The sequence below is a fragment of the Poromitra crassiceps genome (assembly GCF_964638095.1).
Source record: "Poromitra crassiceps genome assembly, chromosome: 5".
NCBI lineage: Eukaryota > Metazoa > Chordata > Actinopteri > Beryciformes > Melamphaidae > Poromitra > Poromitra crassiceps.
This window is the reverse complement of record NC_139642.1, coordinates 15,117,783-15,137,782: the sequence shown is the minus strand read 5'-3', so window position 1 is coordinate 15,137,782 and position 20,000 is coordinate 15,117,783.

Below are 20,000 nucleotides of genomic sequence, written 5' to 3'. Positions count from 1 at the left end.
ACATGATGTTTATTGATGCCACGGGGGAAACTGTGATAAAACAAAATCATATTAAAGATAGAACAACATAATGATGGAAAGAAAGAGTTCAGACTGGCTGAGAGGAATTCTTATCGTGATCGCCATCGAGCCATTTACAGCTAGACGGATGTTTGCAGGATGCAGATTGTGCCTCTTGGGGGTTTGTGAATAAGCAGCATTCGTAATAAGGGATCATATACATTATACTCGGCCTATATATTGTATAGGGGTGGGGGAAAAAATCGATACACCATAGTATAGCGATATTTTCACGCCTGGAAAATAGGACTGAATCCTCCTGAACGATCGCTCCAGCGCGGCTTCAGCGCTGCTTCGGCGGGGGGCTGGTGTGAACGGTCTCACCTGTTAACAAGGACACCGAAATGAAACTGCACGGCTTCAGCGTGGCTTTGCCGTTGCTTCTGGCGTATAGTGTGAGTGGCCACTTAGTGTTGCCTTTCACACATCTGGGTGCAACAGGGCATTGAAAGCTCTGTCTAGCCACATATTTATAGGTATAAAATACCAATAACGTCTGAACACACTGAGATACCCGCTGCTATAGAGCTGATTCTCCAAAGGTCACACACAACAAAGGCTACAATGGAGAGCAGAGCAGCTCCAGCAGCTGCCAGATAGTGAGCTGGGTGCAGTGGGAGGGAGACAGGATGATCCAGATAGTGAGCTGGGTGCAGTGGGAGGGAGACTGCCAGATAGTGAGCTGGGTGCAGTGGGAGGGAGACAGGATGGTTCCAGTAAAAGATCAAACAGGAGATTGTGGAAAGCACAAGGCAAGAACAAAGCACCTCGAACACATTATGAAATGATAATTGTTTTTTTTTTACCCATTTTTAACCAGGTTAGTCCCATTGAGATCAAATATATATTTTACAAGAGAAACCTGGCAAAGACAGCTGCATAAAAAGTTACAGACAAAACAACAGGAAACAACAGCAAACATAGAGTAGGAAATACATCAAAATGTTGAAATAATTAAAATTTCTTGCCAACATAGACAAGCGCCAAAAGAGCCTAGAAATCAAGAGCTGTGTGTTTTTTTTTTTTTTATGATTAGAAGTTTTTATTATTTTCGTTAGACAAGCAAAACAGACATCCATCACAGGTAACAGCTTCCTGTTAACACTAGAAGAGCTGTGTTTTTAAGCATGCTAGGTTTATAAATCAACAGCTGTGTTTTTAGCATGCTAGGTTTATAAATCAACAGCTGTGTTTTTAAGCATGCTAGGCTTATAAATCAACAGCTGTGTTTTTAGCATGCTAGGTTTATAAATCAACAGCTGTGTTTTTAGCATGCTAGGTTTATAAATCAACAGCTGTGTTTTTAAGCATGCTAGGCTTATAAATCAACAGCTGTGTTTTTAGCATGCTAGCTTTATAGCTACTGAAGGCTCTGCTCTGCCGAGGATGTGCTCCTTTCAACTCGCCCTCATGTGAAACCCATCCGGGGCAGAGTATAGTTGACTTGCAGCAGCCAGGGTCTTGTGTAGCTTAGCCTAGCCTAGCTAAACACCGCAGATATTTATCTGATTTCGAGATTATGGACGATTCATTTGAATTCGATGGCCGCACGTATTTATTTGAGCTGGTCTGGAATAACGTCATGATTACACCTGAGCAGCGCTGGAATGGGAGCTTCTATATCTCTACCAATGTGACAGACCGCAAACCACAGGCTGCAGACGTAGCACCGAGGTAAATAGATTGCTATTTTTCTCATTGTCTCGGGTAGAATATAAGGATATGAGCCGCTGAGTGTGGGAAAATAAGCTATATACAAGACATAAATAGAAGCATTTCACATGTCCCGAATTCCTCGTTTTCAGCTCGCAGGTCAAACCAGATGAACGTTTCCGTGCTATCAAACCGAAGTTATCAGGGTGAATTCAAAATCATATTTAAATCTGGAAATAAGGTCCAGGTTGTAAAAAAAAAAAGGGAATTCTCCTTTAATGAGCCATTCTCAAATAACACGTCTTTTCTGGGCCTGCAGGGGGCAGAGATGATGGGGACTGCCCCCTAGTCCGATACCTCACGAGTCCGATACCTCACGAGTCCGACACCTCATGGTTTTGGGTTAGGGTCTGGGGGAGGTTAGGTTTAGGCGTGGGGGTGGGAGAGGTTAGGTTTTGGGTTAGGGTCTGGGGGAAGTTAGCCTCTTTTTTCAGACTCGTGAGGTGTCGGACTCGTGAGGTATCGGACTCGTGCCATGGCACCGAGATGATTCCCTTTTGATGTCCACCCAAATCTCCAGGTTCCTCGGTGGTAATGATTTGTTATGTAACTTGTGATGATCGGTTGATAGCCTCTCCATCTCTCTCAGCCTGCACGACAGACTCTGTTGTGATTTTGACCACACTGGCTGAGAAAAGACACGTTACCTCATTGAATAAACTGCAGTTTTGTCTTCCCAAGGTCGACTATTTAGGCCGTGTTCTCTGTACCGGACAGTGGCTCCTCTCCATCCAGAGTAGCTGCACTCTCCTCCCTGGTGAAACCTGGCACAAAGAAAGAACTGAGTCCATGGGCCAATGCTGAAATCACTACCACCCAAGGTGACCACACAATTTTTGTATTTTTGGCTTCTTACATGTCTCTAGTTTATATTTTGGTATGCTAGCCCTGCCGCTCTGCTAGCTTATTGATAGTTATCACTCTATAAACAAACTTACTCCCATATAAATGACCAAACCCTGACTGATGTGTATTAGTCCAGGTGATATATGTGAAAACGATGTTCACTTATTCATAAACGCGTGAAACTTGGTACGCTTATATAGTTTCGAGCCCTGAACATATTCAGAAAATGCCTCGTGTCCAGCAGCTAGCTCCATATAGCGAAACTCAAGTCCATGTTTGGTCCAAAATAGAGCTAGATTAGCTACCCGCTCCATTCACTTCAATGGAACGTTAGCTCCTGGTTAGCGCCATAACGTTAGCCGGGTTGCCTTGACATTTTATTTCGGGTAAAGCGTGAGAGGTTTTTATATGGCCAGGCCTGTGAGTATGCATTGCTTTCAATACACGGATGTTTGGTCACAACAAGCGGTTTGGGGAATGCTAAATCTGTGTAATCCACACACAGATTGTGCTAACACCGCTGCCACCTGAACCGATAACGTTAGCCAGCTAACGTTCGCTAGCCACAACAGTTAACGCTAAACAAATCCACTGCCTCCTCGCCAGGTTTGGTTTAACGTAACGGCAGCGCAGATTTTTCCCCTCCTCTGGAGAAGCCTTGCGGGGACATATTGCAAATCAGCAGAGGCGTTAACATTGTGGAGAGAGGAGAGAGCTCACTGGCCCTTTGTTGTGTGACGAGCAGCCAGACAGCGGAAGTCCGACGTGCGGCGCGTAGGGGTGGGAATCGTGGAGTAACTCACGATACGATATGGTCACGATACTTGGCCCTCGATAACGATATTATCACGATACAGCGATTCTGCGATAATCGATATATTGGAAGAAATTTTACCTACGATACATCACGATATCTGTGTAACTGAAGAGAAAAAAATACCCCTAAAAGGCAAGAAGCAGGTATTATGTATTTATTAGCATTTATTTATTATTATTAGCAATTGACATGAACTCTCTCAGAGTTCACTCACTCACTCATACCATTTTCGATACCACGGAGGAAAAGTTACACATTAAGTCTTTTTATTATTATTATTAAAACAAGAAAACCTATATAACCTACCTACCTATATAATTTCTAAAAGTAGATATTAATGATCAAACATTTCCATTCGCCGACAGTATTTATGTTTTTGTTTAAACTACAAACATAAATAAATGTCAACTTGAAACTATGTTTCAACTACCACACACAGCATAATATTTTAGCCTGTTAATTAAAAAAATAAATATATATATACCGGTATATTTTTTTAAATAAACATATCGATACTTGGTGCCAGTGTATCGATAATGTATCGCAAGTGGAAATATTGCGATACCGTGAGTATCGATATTTTGTCCCACCCCTAGCGGCGCGTCCGACTGTCGTCTCTGTATTGAGCAACGTTCCGCCCCATCGGGTCCCGTGAACGCATGCGGGACTCGCCCCGCCTTATAAATTCCAAATCTGCGGGAATTGCCCAAAATATGCACGATACCCACAACCCCGCGCCAAGTTTTAGGCCCTGTTGTCTCTCGCCTGTTCACCACCGTTCATATTTTTTCAGGGCCCAAACGGAAGGATAATGAATTTGTCTCTCTATTGCCGTCACTACATCAATGATAGCAAAAAGTTCTCCCATTGTAGTCCATAGATTCAGCATGCAGTCTCTATGCATCTTGTGCAGTACACATTCTCCTCCAGAAGGCGGCCACACAGCACTTCACTGTTCCACGCTTTTCACAATAGAGAGCCGCAGAAATGAGTCCGGAAATCATCGATGCTAACAGTCCTGGTTCTTCACTGTTTTCGCCTATGGGAGTTTTGAATGGGTTTTTGGCGCGATGCTTCTAATAATCTCTCTGGGCAACGCTGGCTTAATCAAATGCGAACCAGTGTTTAGTAATATCATCTTCACACACGAGGACCACTTTTATGAGTTTTGAAGCTTTTACGTGCCGTTAAAAGGGCGGCTAGCTAGCAAACGGCTAAATGAGACTACACTGTTGAGTCGATGTGGATATATACTGTACGTCAATAACGTCACCACTTCAAAGGACGAACACGGAAATTCTCTTTCCCTCACCTGGTGCAGCCCCGTTCAGCCCGGGGTAATCAACAGTGCACACATCAACAACAGTCCAGGTTGAGCGCTGACGTGACGTGGAAACATATGCGACAGTGTGTAGTTCTGGATTAGCTTAGCTCGAGCTTTTTACTTCTAGGGCTCGCATTTACGCGACAAAACTCATGAAAGTGGTCCTCATGTGTGAAGATTATCCGACTGAACTCTGGTTCGCGTTTGATTAAGCCAGCGTTGCCCAGAGAGATTATTAGAAGCATCGCGGCAAAAACCCATTCAAAAATCCCATAGACAGAAACAGTGAAGAACCAGGAAGTCCGGGACTTCCGCATTCTGACTACAAAAATACGTCATCCCTGTGGCTCTCTATATGAAGCTGCTTTTGGGATGCTGCGTCACTGTGAGGTTGGTAGTTGGTAATCCAGCTTCTACCTCCCATCAGCCTCTACTTAGAATGCTATCACACCCCATCATTATGATACGGGTTGTTGAGTGTTGCTACAACACCCAGATTAACAACAAACACTGTTGATCAACCCTGATTTAATTCTTGATACAGATGACGGTTCATCATGCTGTTTGTAGTGGACATTTCTGTCCTGGAGACCTTTCATGTTTGAAAACATGGCTCAATGTCAGTTCACATCAATAGTGTCTTAAAGTGTAGCCCAGCTGCAGATCCTTATCAGATGGGACAGTTGAGTCAAGACTGCCTCAAGGGAAGAATAGCATTGTTCATAAACTGATGACTAGATGGAAAAGTACAGAAGACGGAGAGCCCATTCAAGAGGAATTATACCCTGCTTACATGATCAAATATGGTGAAGTTCCTGAGATAGGGGATTTCTTGTGCTAACGAGCACCAATTATACCAGCAGCGCACGTAGAGGTCAGAGGTCAAAGCATGACACAACTGCTGAACAGCAGTTTGTAGAAGCTCACCGAGAGATGAGACCACATGATAATACAGGCATACGATTCAATCATACTATCACTTCATCCGCACCTCTCTGATACAGAGTATAGAGCAGCACCTCTCTGATACAGAGTATAGAGCAGCACCTCTCTGATACAGAGTATAGAGCAGGCTATGCAGTAGTGACAACTTTTGATGTGCTAGAATCTGCAGCACAGCGCCTGGACCATCTGCTCAAATGACAGAAGTATTTGCACAGCCTAGGACATACTGTACTGTGTTTTAGCTACTAATACATCCTCTAGCACTATAGGAGAGAGAGAGAGAGAGACAGCGATGTAACCTCGCTATTACGCCACCAGTCCTGACCTGCACGCTGTTGTTTGTTGTTCACAAAAACACTTTTAAAAATATTTGTTTTGCCATTTTGTATTGAGAAAAACCCCACTATTTGTGTTTTCCCAATACTGTATTTGTATTCGGCTCCACCCCCTAGTATACACACACTTGCACACACTGTCTCGTTCTCAAACACACACACACGCGCGCGCACACACATTCAGTCAGAATACTGCACAGATAGACACACACCCATACACACAAATACATTTATGAATTAATTCCCTGAAGCATATACACAAGCACACGCAATCACACATAATAATTGGAGTGACTGATTTGAATGCATGAATCTGTAAGACACACACTGCTGCTGTGACTCTGTCCTTGTTATCTTGTGGCTGTTTACAAACTGTTTCTTCACATAGAGACACTGCATGAAATAGGCCACGCCCATCACGGGGGAAAAGCTCTGTTCATTTCCACACGCCAGCGACATTTTCCTTGAAATAAACATAGCTAAAAGCTGTTGTGTGGTGGGGTGCGCAGACAACAAATGTAAAAAATCGCCAGTTCAAGCTTTTTTGTACTCCTGAGCAAAACAAGGAAGCCATTGGGAATTGGCGAGAAGAAAAATGTGGATCTAGCTGTCAAGGAAGTAAGTTGGAGTGTTCATCTTCCGTATATACAATCTTTTTGTGCAACACGAGAGGAGAACGCCAGGATTGGAGGGGGGCTTTCTGTTTTCACCTGTCTTGGGCGTGGCTTCTGAATCATGACGCATTACGCAGTGTCTCTATTGGAAGAATGTGAAGCCAACTGACAATGTCACGGAGCTCCTGCTAGTGGTTGGTTATTATAATGAACACTAGCTTAATGCCAGTTGTCTAGGACTCGACATCCACTCAGGCGGTTAGCTGGACATTTACTATTATAGGGCGTATAGGACATATTATATATAGGGCTTGTATGAGCCACCTTCCATGATTGGAAGTTGGAAACACTCATTAGGGTTTTGCTTGCACCTGTGTTTACCCTGCCTTTTTGACACAAAATGGCCACTGTGAAAAGGGCCGATGTGCGGTTGAGTATCTTGCCCATGAACACTTCGACATGGGGAGTGGAGGAGGCGGGGATCAAACCACCGTCCTCTTTCATCCAAAGAGATTAGTGGACGACCCGCTGTACCTCCTGAGCCATAGCCACGCCCCCCCCCAACAGTCTTAACGAACGCAAAAACCTGGAACAGTAGACAGCTCATCATGTGCTCGTCAATAAGCCTTTGTGCTACGTATGCAGTACATGTTAGAGCGGCCAATTAGCGACAGAAACCAGTCCATCATTGGTTGTAATATTATGCTAATTTATCTTATGAGGAATCACTTCCAACATGTCGGACTCACATGCGGGACTACACAAGCTTTGTTCAAACCCACAGAACTTTATTTAAAATTCTTGTCAAGATCCCCAAAGTTTTCCAAAGATGCCAAACATGTCAGGGCGAGATACATGTTTTGATCCGATCGACTGACGTTTTGACAGTTTCACATTTTTGATCACTCTCCGATTGACTGAGTGAGCTTCGATAGGATGACTCAGACTGCATGACAGCCAAATATGAGATTGAGATGGATTTAGCTAGGATGTGAGGTGTTTTTGTTTACTCTGCTTCAAAAAGATCAGATGAAAACTTTATTGATCCTTGGGGCAACTGGAAGCAATAGATTCAGCACGGATACAGAGATGGAATATGAGCATCGCATGCAACCAGATACACAGAAACACAGTCAACGCAAATGTCACAATAAAACGATCAAAGTAATTAAGTGGAATATATCATCAATTGGGCATGGCATTTTGTGAAGTAATGCTGCTGATAATGTCAACAAACAAGCAGACAAGCACACTCATGTACACACACACACACTCATGTACACACACACACAAACCTACAATCTCTGTCTCGTCCCTGCAATCTGCAGTTCTCACACAATCACACACACACACACACATACACACACAATCACACACTAATAAATTGATGAATTAATTCACTGAAGCATATAGAGAACATACAGTAAGCACGCACAATCACACACTAATAAATGGAGTCGCTCACTGATTTGAATGGAAAGCGCATAAACACACACACACATGCAAACACACACACACACACACACACACACACACACACACATTAGATAAACAGAAGTCAGCTGCTGAAGTGTCAACAACATAGGTTGTTTGGTTAAAAGAAATTACTGAGAAAAAGTCAATTAGACTGCTTAAAAAAAGATCTAATCTTAAGAGAAAATCATATCGTGTAAACCTTTTAATCATGCATAATGATGTATCTTCTATCATGAATGTCCGTTATTATAATCATATCATCATTTCTATGAGTTTCTATGAACAAAACAAGAAAGCGACATGTGGTTGCTTTTTCTGTCTTCTAATAATTGATGTGAAATGTAGACGCTGTAATTAATTAATTAGTCGTTGCCTTTTCACGGCTGTCAAATAGTAGCAGGATCGTTAAATGTCAAAATGCGATATGACTTCAGATCATTCAATTATAACCATCATGCAGTTTGTGAAAAGGTTATGGGTGATTAATTATACATTTCACATTAATTATTAGCAGTGTTGGGACTAACGCGTTATTAAGTAACGCGTTACAGTAACTAAGTTACTTTTTGCGGTAACGAGTACTGTAACGAATTACTTCATCAGTAACGTAACGTACTTACAATTATTGCGGTTTAAACAGGCTCGTTACTCGTTACTCCACGATTCTGTGCGGGACCTACAGCAGCGAGGGTAGAGAGGAAAATGCGAGTCTGACGGCGGTCTGATGAGGAAGTAGGCTAATCGTGCGGCACTTCTATACTTTCTAATGTTACTGGACCAAATTCTGATAGTGAAACGGGCCATTTTGCGCGAGCTGTGTTGTGTACGGTAGCGGTGTTCACTTCACACCGCTCGGCGAGTCAGCAGCATGGAGCCCTCTCCTCCTCGCTTCTCTCAGGCTGTCTGTCACCAGTGCCCTGCTGCACCCAGGCAAGCACAGCACTCGTCTCTCACTCACAGATTCCCCTCGCGTTGGAGGGTGTTCACGGTGTGTTTCGTGTTGTTTGGTCATGAAATGGGGAAAAAATGCCTGCAAGTCTGCTGCCTTTTGGAGATGAACTGCTATTAAAGGCAGCCGCGACGAGCGGCTGCTTTGAGGCTCTGCTCTGTCCCTATCTGCAGGCAGCGCTGGGCTCTGCTGCTCACTGTGCTCACTCCGCTTTTACAAACGGTAACCACACTGTTTATGTTGTTCAGCCAGGATATTATAGACTACTGATACAGTTGTTAATTATACAGTGCCAAAAGTGTACTGGCTACTTTTTGAAGGCAATAATAAATATGCCTCAATGTTGTCTTGTCCCACACTGTGCTACAGCAACCCCAAAATAATGTGTGTGCATTAATAAGAGAATTGAGAGTTAAAAAAAAAGTAACTCAAAAGTTACTTTCCTAGTAACTGAGTTACCTGGAAAGTAACGAGTAACTTAAAGTAACTGAGTTACTTTTCAGAGCAGTAACTAGTAACTGTAACTAAGTTACTAATTAAAAGTAACTTGCCCAACACTGATTATTAGAGCACAGAAAATGTATTTGCCATTTATTGTTTCACTCATAGACATTTTAAAAAGTGTTTCTCACTTGTTTCCGCACTTTGTAGGCATGTGAAACACCATGACGTTCTCAAGCTGATCTCACAGGAAGATGTTAAGTTAAGATAAGTTAAGTTATCCTTATCCCCATGGGGAAATTCATCCTCTGCATTTGACCCATCCTCTACTAGGACCCTTCCTAGAACCTGGAGCAGTGGGCAGCCGCAGTGCAGTGCCCGGGGACCAACTCCAGTTCTGTAGCCAGTGCCTTGGTCAGGGGCACTGACGGGAGTCTTAACCCTAACATACAGTACATGTTTTTGATGGTGTGAGGAAACCGGAGCACCCGGAGAAAACCCACACGAACACGGGGAGAACATGCAGGAGACCACGGTTCGAACCCGGGACCTTCTTGCTGTGAGACTTCCGACGTTCTCGAGCCCTGACTTGTCCAGTTTTGAACCCCGACTCAAACCATAACACCGGATAGGATTTCACAGCAGATCCTATCATCCACTTTGGGAATAACAGCTACGAGTTAAGAGCGAACTCCTTCAAGTTATTCCCACTAAACTGTCACTCTGACAAGAGGAAACAATTGGTGCTTTAAGAAGATGGAGGATGTAGTGCAGCAGGCTCCTTCAGTTAACGCATTTGAAAATAGATTAGATCAATTCTAAAGGATTTTTTCTACTGGGTGGTGACTATTTGAATATTTGATTGTGCACTAAAACATTTGGGTTTTAACTGCTTTTTGGTGGGAATTTGTGTAGTGGCGTGTCTATGGATGTGTGTATTGTATCTATATTGTGAGGGTAATTATTTGAGAGATTATTGGAATTTTATATCAAACCTTTGTATCGTGTGTTGTGCGTCTGCAATTAGGGTTGGCACGATGGACGATGGTATCGACCCTCGTGATGGGCCGATCCCCCATCGACCTCTGAGCCTTCTACATCGGATCATCGTAATTAATTATGTTTGAATTAAAATTGTGCCGTTTTAATAATAAAAAAGGCCAAGTCCACTTACCGTGACGCGCGGGGGTCGCGCCGGTGGCATTAAACAAGTGCGCCCAGTTCAGTTCAGGAAAGCCTCCACTCCCCCTCCTCCTCCTCCTCCCCCTCCTCCACTGCTTCTCTGAACTGGGTGCGCTTGTTTAATGTAACCGGGTCGTCCCCCGCGCGTGAGAAGTCGGCTGTGTTGTGAAAACTTTTTAAGACAAAGAAGAAACTTCACGTTCTTTCCTGTTTTCAACCCTAAGTGAGTACAAGTCTTCACAGGGCTTCACAAGGCACAGGAAATCATTCCTGCCTGTGGCCATTGGTCTATTTAATGCCTCTCTTAAAAGAGCACCTCGGAGACGCTCACTGAGCCAGCCGATAGGTTAACTGTGCCTGGCTGAGCCACGTGTAACGTATAGGGCAAGCCGACTTAATATAAATCCAGTGTGCAATAAAGATAATTGGCACGTAATGTATACTTACTCTACTTATTTTTGCTTTATCGCATTTACTACTGTTTATTCTATGCTATGTTGTGTTCTTATTCTGCTTATTTTGCTTACTATCGCATTTACTACTGTTTATTTTATGCTATGTGTGTTCTGTGAGCGAGCTACTGTAACTTCTCCCAATTTCCCCCCGGGGATCATTAAAGTCTTTCTGATTCTGATTCTGATTCAACTGTGAATTTAACTCGCCTGTTTCCAAAGTGAAAGTTGGAGTCGCTCCATACTAGATACAGCAGCTGCGTTTCTCTAGCCATTTCTCCTAAACTCTCTATAGGTTCAAAAGCCCACGCAAATCTAATGTTATATCAGCCAGTAATTAAGTCAGTTTTCTGCCAGCTAGTTAAATTCAACACACACACACGTTGTTGGTGAGGATCTGTAACGTTAACGTTATTTGTTTTGCGCCGTTCAAATTGCTGGTAGTGACAGCCACTGCCACTTCAGTCGCCTGGCTCTGTGCTGTAGCACAGAGCAGAAGCTAATCGCCTATCAAAGCCCGCTGGTATCATAGAGCTCAGCTGTCCTGTGTTGTTAACGTGAACGCATTGCAGCGGCTAGCCAAATGGAATTACAGCAACGCAGCGACTTAATAAATAATTAAAGGTCCCATTCCGTGCAAAAGCTGTTTTTACTTGTAAATGCATATATACTGCTGTCAGCCCTCCCTGTAATGAGTGGTCACAAGCTCAGAACTGCCACAGTTGGATTTGTCCCTATCCAGCTTCCCCCTGCAGTCTCCTCCAAGCCACACCCCCAAACGCTTCGTTTGCCCAGAGGGGGATTGGGACGTCACAAGCTTCCTCACGCATACTGCGCGGGTCTCTCTCACACAAGCTACCTGCACCATTTAGTCTATAGCCACAAAATTAACACTTCTAGCTGGAGCGACGCCAACTGTACGTGATCCAGCAACTGCGGAGGTGCATTCGGTAAGTCTAGGCATTTTGAGATGTCCTCTTTAGCGTAGCAACGTTAAGTTAGCGATAGCGTTAGTTGTGGACACAACCTAGCGTGCTGCTCCACAGACGCTAATCTGATTGAACTGTTAGTTCTGAATATATTATAGAAACAGACCATTCTTGGGACGCAACGAGATGAGGAAGTGACAACTCCGTCACAACAAACGGGGTTGCTATATTTTCGACAAATTAATCCAGAATCATGTTTTATGGACCAGAGACACACGTTTTTAAGAGGTTACAGCTGCACAAATTGGGACCTTTAATTATTCCCCCCACCCCCACCCGTCAATGACGATGCCATCGTCCACACGATATTTCACTGTAAAACAATCACGATGGGTATTTTGATGACATCGCACAACCCTATCTGCAATGGTGTCGAGGATTTATATCCTGTACCGGAATCTTTCATGAAATATTTATTCTTTAAATAACCCTAACCTTAACCAAGTTGCTTTCATTGCCTAAACTCAAACGGCGGTGTCTGTGTCATTTGCCACACCAAGACAAATTCCTAGGATGTGAAAACATGCCTTGGCAAATCGAAGAATTCTGATTCAGATTTTTTTTTTAAATCTGTCATTTTAACACCACCGCCACAGTAACGCGGTGTTAAGAGGGCGTGGTCATTTCACTGGTTTCTCTGAGATCATGTTGGCCATTCTTTCACATCGCTTCACCGAGGAGTTGTCAAAAGGCATCCTGGGAAATGTAGGAAATGACTAACTGCATGCAGAAGTAGACGAGGCAGGTTGAGAGGAAAGTGAGTTCACAACACGTCACCAGAAAATAACAGATTTAACATCACGTACTGATGATAGGCAGCCTAGTGGTTTACGAGTATCATCAAAGATTTATTTTCTTTGAATGGATGAGTTTGATGTAAATCTGTTCCTTTGTGTAACTGTACCTTTAAGCTATTATGTGTTCTATGTGCGCGTGCGTGCGTGCGCGCACGTCAGTGTGTGAGAGAGAGACAGAGGGAGGGAGAGAGAGAGAGACAGAGGGAGGGAGAGAGAGAGAGACAGAGAGATAGAGGGAGACAGAGAGAGAGACAAAGGGAGGGAGAGAGAGAGAGACACAGAGGGAGGGAGAGACAGAGAGAGAGAGAGAGGGAGAGAGAGACACAGAGAGGTGTCAGCCCTTGTTGATGTGGACACCTCTCATCATTTCCTCTTGGGAGGCAGAGAGAGGTAATTTCCCATCCCTCGCTCTCTGTCAGTCATTTACTCTCTCTCTCTCTCTCTCCCCATTTTGAAGGTGTGTGTGTGTGTGTCTCTCTCTCGCCTACGGTTTCTCTCTCTCTGCAGTCAATTTGTCTTTATTTTCTGCCTCTATCGCTCTCTCTCTGTTCTGATTGACTCTTATCAAGACCTATTAGGGTGTTTCAGTCAACACACTCGCGCGCGCACACACACACACACACACACACAGATTGTAGTCTCTCAGCCAATCAGGGAGCGCCTGGGGGAATTCTCCTATCATTGTGACTCAGACCGTTGTGTCGTACTGCTGTGTGTGCGCGCGCGCGTGTGTATGTGTGTGTGCGTATGTGTGTGTGTGTGTGTTAGGGTTGGGTACCGTTCACATTTGAATCGATACCGGTACGGTACCGGTACCTGGAATTCGGTACGGTACCAAAAACGGTACCTTTTTCGATACTTTTTTGAGTAAAAAAAAAAAAAAAAAAAAAAAAAAAAAAAAAAATTTGCTACAACAAAAATGTACAGTTTCTAAAACAAATAAGTCCAAACTTCTCAATTTCAACATTGTTCTTTATTTAGATTTTTTTTTGTTTAGCAGCAGCACCCAACAAAATAAAACCCCTCCCTCCCTCCCTCTTCCCTCCCAAACCAAGAGTTTACTTGTGCAAGGTAATGGTCTGCTCCATCCATCAGCGGTCACTGCAATATGGTCAACTGCCCTGAGTTCCTCCTTCACATTCTTCTTCTCAACACGACACCAAGCTGGAATAAGTGTGTTTGTGAGAAGGTCTCTGGAGGGAGGGGAGTATTTTGGGTTCAGGGTCCCTGTCATCTCCCTATATATAGACAATAAAAATAACTATTGTTAGTAACTTAGCTTACTCTATGAATATCACACACACACACACATTATCACCCATTTATACATAAATAAATAATTTACCTGAACCATGGAGACTCCACCGTTGCGAAGGGCAACATGCCTTTTACAATGAAGGCAGTCACTGGCCCTGTGGCACTCATTTACTTTCTGCCGGGGTAAAGCTGCTTTCTTCGCCAGGGTGAAGGGTGTCTCCTGTGCGACTCTCACACGGTGGTGGCCTAGCAAAGAAAGCAAGAGTGTAACGTTGAATAACACGTCTCACGGTGACACGAACTGAGGATAATAATAACGTTAGCAACGCTAGTTACGCTACTAAACATGCTAAGCTATAAGCTACAACTATCCAGCTAACGTTAGCTAATTAAATGACGTTACCTGATGTTGAAGAAGTCGACGCCTCACTTGCGACACTTGAAGTTTCGTCGTCGTCGCTGTCCGTTTCAGCTAGCAGAGGAGCTGCTGGCTGTAGGTGCTTTGCTGCTGGTGGGGCTGCAGCGTCCACCCTCAGGCTATCGAACACTTTACAGTCTTCCGCATTTAAAAAGATTTTATGCTTGACCAAGTGTTTCCTCAAGTTAGAGGTGTTCCCCTGGCCAGCTTTGCACTTCGCATCGCAAATGTTACAGCGAGCGTTGTCTGAGTCTATCTTTGTGAAGTGTAGCCAGTGCCACACTTTGGACCGCAAGCGAGAGGCCATCTTCTTCTCTTCAGCTTGTTTTGGCAGTGACGTGATGACGTAACCCACCCTCGTGTGTGTTGCCTTCAAGTTTGCGTCGGAATTTCTATCTCGCTCGCTGTCTTTGTATCACTGAGATGCGTTCAAGTACCGACATTTTTAAATTATAATAGAAAAAAAAAAGTACCGAAATGAGGTACCGTTTCATGTCATGTGAACTGATACTCGGTAGTACCGCCCACTTTCGGTCGGTGCCTGTAAAAGTACCGAGTTCGGTACCCATCCCTAGTGTGTGTGTATGGTATGTGTGTTTGTGTGTGTCTGTGTGTGTGTGTGTGTGTGTGTGTATGTGTGTGTACATCTGTATAGTTGCTGATATGGTTATGAGGAACTCCCCTCATGACCTGCAGTGTGGTGAGCAGTGAGTGACGCTGGCTCTGGAAGCCTTGGCGTCAGTTTGTGTTTTGTCTGTAATACCACATAGACGCCACGGGAGTGTGACATTGAAATGAAACAGCTGCCAGTGAGGGCGTTGTGCTCGTTGTGGTGGATGGGCTGAAGCGCGCTTGCCTTCGATGCGGGACAACAGAGTTAAATTCATTTTAAAGGTCCCAATTCGTGCAGCTGTAACCTCTTAAAAACGTGTGTCACTGGCCCATAAAACATGATTCTGGATTAATTTGTCGAAAATATAGCAACCCCGTTCGTTCTGACGGAGTTGTCACTTCCTCATCTCGTCGCTTCCCAAGAATGGTCTGTTTCTATAATATATTCAGAACTAACAGTTCCCATTGGCCGCTGAGGGAGAGCCCGCCCCAGGCTCCCAGCGGCCAATCAGATTAGCGTCCGTGGACCAGCACGCTAGGTTGTGTCCACAACTAACGTTAGCAACGAGCTATCGCTAACTTAACGGTTGCTACGCTAAAGAGGACATCTAAAAATGCCTAGACTTACCGAATGCACCTCCGCAGTTGCTGGATCACGTACAGTTGGCGTCGCTCCAGCTAGAAGTGTTAATTTTGTGGCTATAGACAAAATGGTGCAGGTAGCTTGTGTGAGAGAGACCGCGCGCAGTATGCTTAAGGACCCGCGTGACGTAACATTAACCCGTCTGGGGGAACAGAGTGTAAGGGGCGTGGCTTGAAGGAGACTGCAGGGGGAAGCTGGATAGGGACAAATCCAACTGTGGCAGTTCTGAGCTTGTGACCACTCATTACAGGGAGGGATGACAACAGTATATATACATTTACAAGTAAAAACAGCTTTTGCACGGAATGGGACCTTTAAATTTCAACCGTGAGCAACATGTAACCCTATCCCAAACCATGTCTCTAACCTTAACCCTAACCCCGGCCTTGCTCAAGGACACTGTGCTCGTGGTCGCTGTGGGAGGGAAGAACATTACCAACTCATCTTCCCCAGATCCACATTTAACCAGGCAGGGCTGGGAATGAAACCAGCAACCTGCAGACAAAACCCCTCACTACTTGACTGCAGGGAGGCAGATGGGCAAAAACAGCACACACAGGTAGGACAGAACAGTACAGTGTGTCCTTGTAAACACACGCACGCACACACGCGCACACACGCACACACAGACACAGACACACACGCACGCACACGCACGCACGCACACACACACACACACACACACACACACACACACACACACACACACACACACAGACACAGACACACACAGTTAGAAGCTGTTGGCCCACTCTGCTATGTCCTCCTGTGTCCTTAAACTCTTTGTAAAAAAAAGTTCTAAAGTGCATTTGAATTAGCATGGAGGTGGGTTCTAATCCAGGGAAGGTCATGGGCAGGTTGGAAAGTCCTGGAACCACCTGGAAAGTCCTGAAAAGTCCATTTAATGCCAAAACTTAAAAGTGACGCTGCCCCTTTAAGAGATCGATCCATTCTTCTTCTTCCTCTCATGGCTTTCCGGCAGACTGGAACTCGCCATCTTCGGCTGCTTGGAATCCTCCCTACGGCTGTGCAACAGTCTCTGACACGCCAAGAAACTCATTCTGAAGGAACAGAAGTCCCCCTCTCCACCTTCTTTTCAGCTGTGGTCGACGGACATGGTCTCAGTTATGCGGATGGAGAGACTCAGGTTCCTGGGGACCAACTCGCTTAAAAGATTCTCAAGTATATCTGGGACCCGTGTCTGGCCTACTTTGACAAGGTTAAAAGCGACAAGTGACTCCCCGTTGCGTGGGATCCCATGCACAACATCGATTACAAGCACATAAGCACGTCACGCGGCTGGTAGCACCACGTTGTAATATTGGAATGTCAATATATGTATGTCATTTCTTTATTTTATTTTCCTGTGTCTGAGTTTTTTTTGGGGTTCAGACTAAAAAGGTGCATATAATGTGTGAAAACTGTGGGAGCACGAGACGAGAGACAGACGAACGTTACATCGTTTTTGTGTGTCGTGCATTAAAACTAAAGTAACTACCTATTTTGAAAATGTAAGGAGTAGAAAGTACATGTATTTGTGTTAAAATGTAGGGAGTAAAAGTAAAAAGTTGTCATAAAAATAAATATTCTGTAAATGACATATACTTGAAAATCCTACTTAAGTAGGCTACATGTATTTGTACTCTATGGAAATAGGAGAGAAAACAGGAGGAGAGATCAAACAAAGGAGAGGAGGTTGTGAGCCCTACATTCAGAGGGGAGAGGAAATGAGTGGAGGAGACAATGAGAGGAGAGAGGAGGAGAGGGAATGAGGAGAGAGGAGACGAGGTGCGAGGAGAGAGGAGGAAAGGGGATGAGGAGAGAGGAGAGGAGGTGCGAGCAGAGAGGAGACGATGGGAGAGGAGAGGAGAGGAGGAGAAGAAAGGAGGTGCGAGCAGAGAGGAGACGATGGGAGAGGAGAGGAGAGGAGGAGAAGAAAGGAGGTGCGAGGAGAGGGGAGAAGAGACTAGGAGAGGGAGGCATCATGTCGTGTGGGGAGGATCAGTCTGGCACTCAGAGAGTACACTCCTTTGATCTCTGTAGCAAGGCCAGAGACACACGCATGCACACACACACCCACACGCACGTGCGCACACACACACCCACATGCACACACACGCGCACACACACACCCACATGCACGCACGTGCGCACACTCACACCCACACGCACGCACGCACACACACGCACGCCCGCGCACACACACACACCCACATGCACACACACACGCACGCACGCGCGCATACACCCCCACACGCACGCACGCGTGCACACACACACCCCCACATACATGCGCGCGCGCACACACACACACACACACACTCATGTAAAACAAACAAACACCCTGTGGAGAGAGATCTGACCTGTGGATTCATAAGCAGCATGTTGGGAAAACTATGGAGAAACAAACAGGAAGTCACCCAGTCAGAGCTCAGCCTCATGGAGAGAGAGAGAGAGAGAGAGAGAGAGAGAGAGAGAGGGAGAGAGATAGACAGAGAGAGAGAGGGAGGGAGAGAGACAGAGAGAGAGAGAGAGAGGGAGGGAGAGAGAGAGAGAGAGACAGAGAGAGAGAGAGGGAGAGACACAGACAGAGAGAGAGAGAGGGAGAGACAGACAGACAGACAGAGAGATCTTCTCTTCCGATGCTGCATGTTCTGCTGCCTTGGCCTGAATCCCACCAGAGTGGTTTCTCCTTCTGTCCTCCTGTCACTGGATGAAGAAAACTGAGATGCAAAGAAGGGTGAGAGAGAGAGAGAGAGAGGGTCCTTTCTGCTGTCTCTGTAGAGATAACACTGGCAATAATAACAATGATAACTCAACAAGCCTGGCAGACGATGTGAGCTTTAAAGAAAAGGGGAAAAAAAGACAAATAAGTCCCTCCATGCAGCATGTCAGCGCCTCTGTCATCATGTTCTGGCTCCATTAGAGGCCTATAAGGCCGTCTCTGGGTGAAGACTGGCCTTCTATCCAGGCAGAATTCTCCTTTATGGCTAAACGGTTGGGAAATGGGACATTTGTGAAGGCAGAGACGGCCCGTAATTGGAGAAATGATATACTTGATACACGATCAAATAGAATGGTAAAGTTCCAGAGATGAGGGATTTCTTGTGCTAATGAGGACGAATTAAACTCACCATTTATCTTGTGTGTCTCTGGGTCAGGTCAGAAGCATGACACAACTGCTCAACGGCAGTTAGCTAAATCTGCAGAGAGAGATGAGCTCACATCATACAGAGAGAATATCAAATAGCATAACATTGTAATTTTCTTCCAGTCACACGTAGCCGCTTAAAAAAATACTGTTATTAGCTTCACCGTTCTGTTTACTGCTTAACCTTTTTCCTGGCTGAAGAATCAAGCAATTTAGTCTTGGATTCTACGGTCAGGACACGTAAAGAAGCATGACGCTTTGTTTCTAGTATGAAGGGATTTATGGACGTATCCATGAATAGATAGTTCCTCTCATGTCTCCGAGCTCGAGTCTGACACACGACAGAGTCTGTAGGTAGATCATTTATTTCTAAACTTCAGTCATCAGCCTCGGATCACAGGACATGATCAGGGCTATATTATGGGCTGGACGGCACCAGGTGGCTCAGTGGTTAGCGCTGTTGCCTCACAGCAAGAAGGTCCCGGGTTCGAACCCCGGTCCGTCCCATGGTCCTTTCTGTGTGGAGTTTGCATGTCCGTGTTCGTGTGGGTTTTCTGCCGGTGCTCTGGTTTCCTCCCACCATCAAAGACATGTATGTTAGGGTTAAGACTCCTGTCAGTGCTCCTGAGCAAGGCACTGGCAAAAAGAACTGGAGTTGCTCCCCGGGCGCTGCACTGCGGCTGCCCTCTGCTCCTATAGGTTCTAGGAAGGTTCCTAGTAGAGGATGGGTCAAATGCAGAGGATGAATTTCCTCATGGGGATAAATAAAGGATAACTTAACTTATAGAAGCTGCTTCTGCTGAGATGGAGCTTAGACAGAAGTCTTAGTCAAACCGGTGTAATTACTGTCTAAGACTTTTGGAAACTGGACCCTGGACACTGGACCACTAACTCCACACACAGAGAAGTGTTTAAACTTTCAAGTTTAAAGTTTCACCCTCTTCACACCTGGTTAAGTTTGCCCAGTGAATCATCGGGA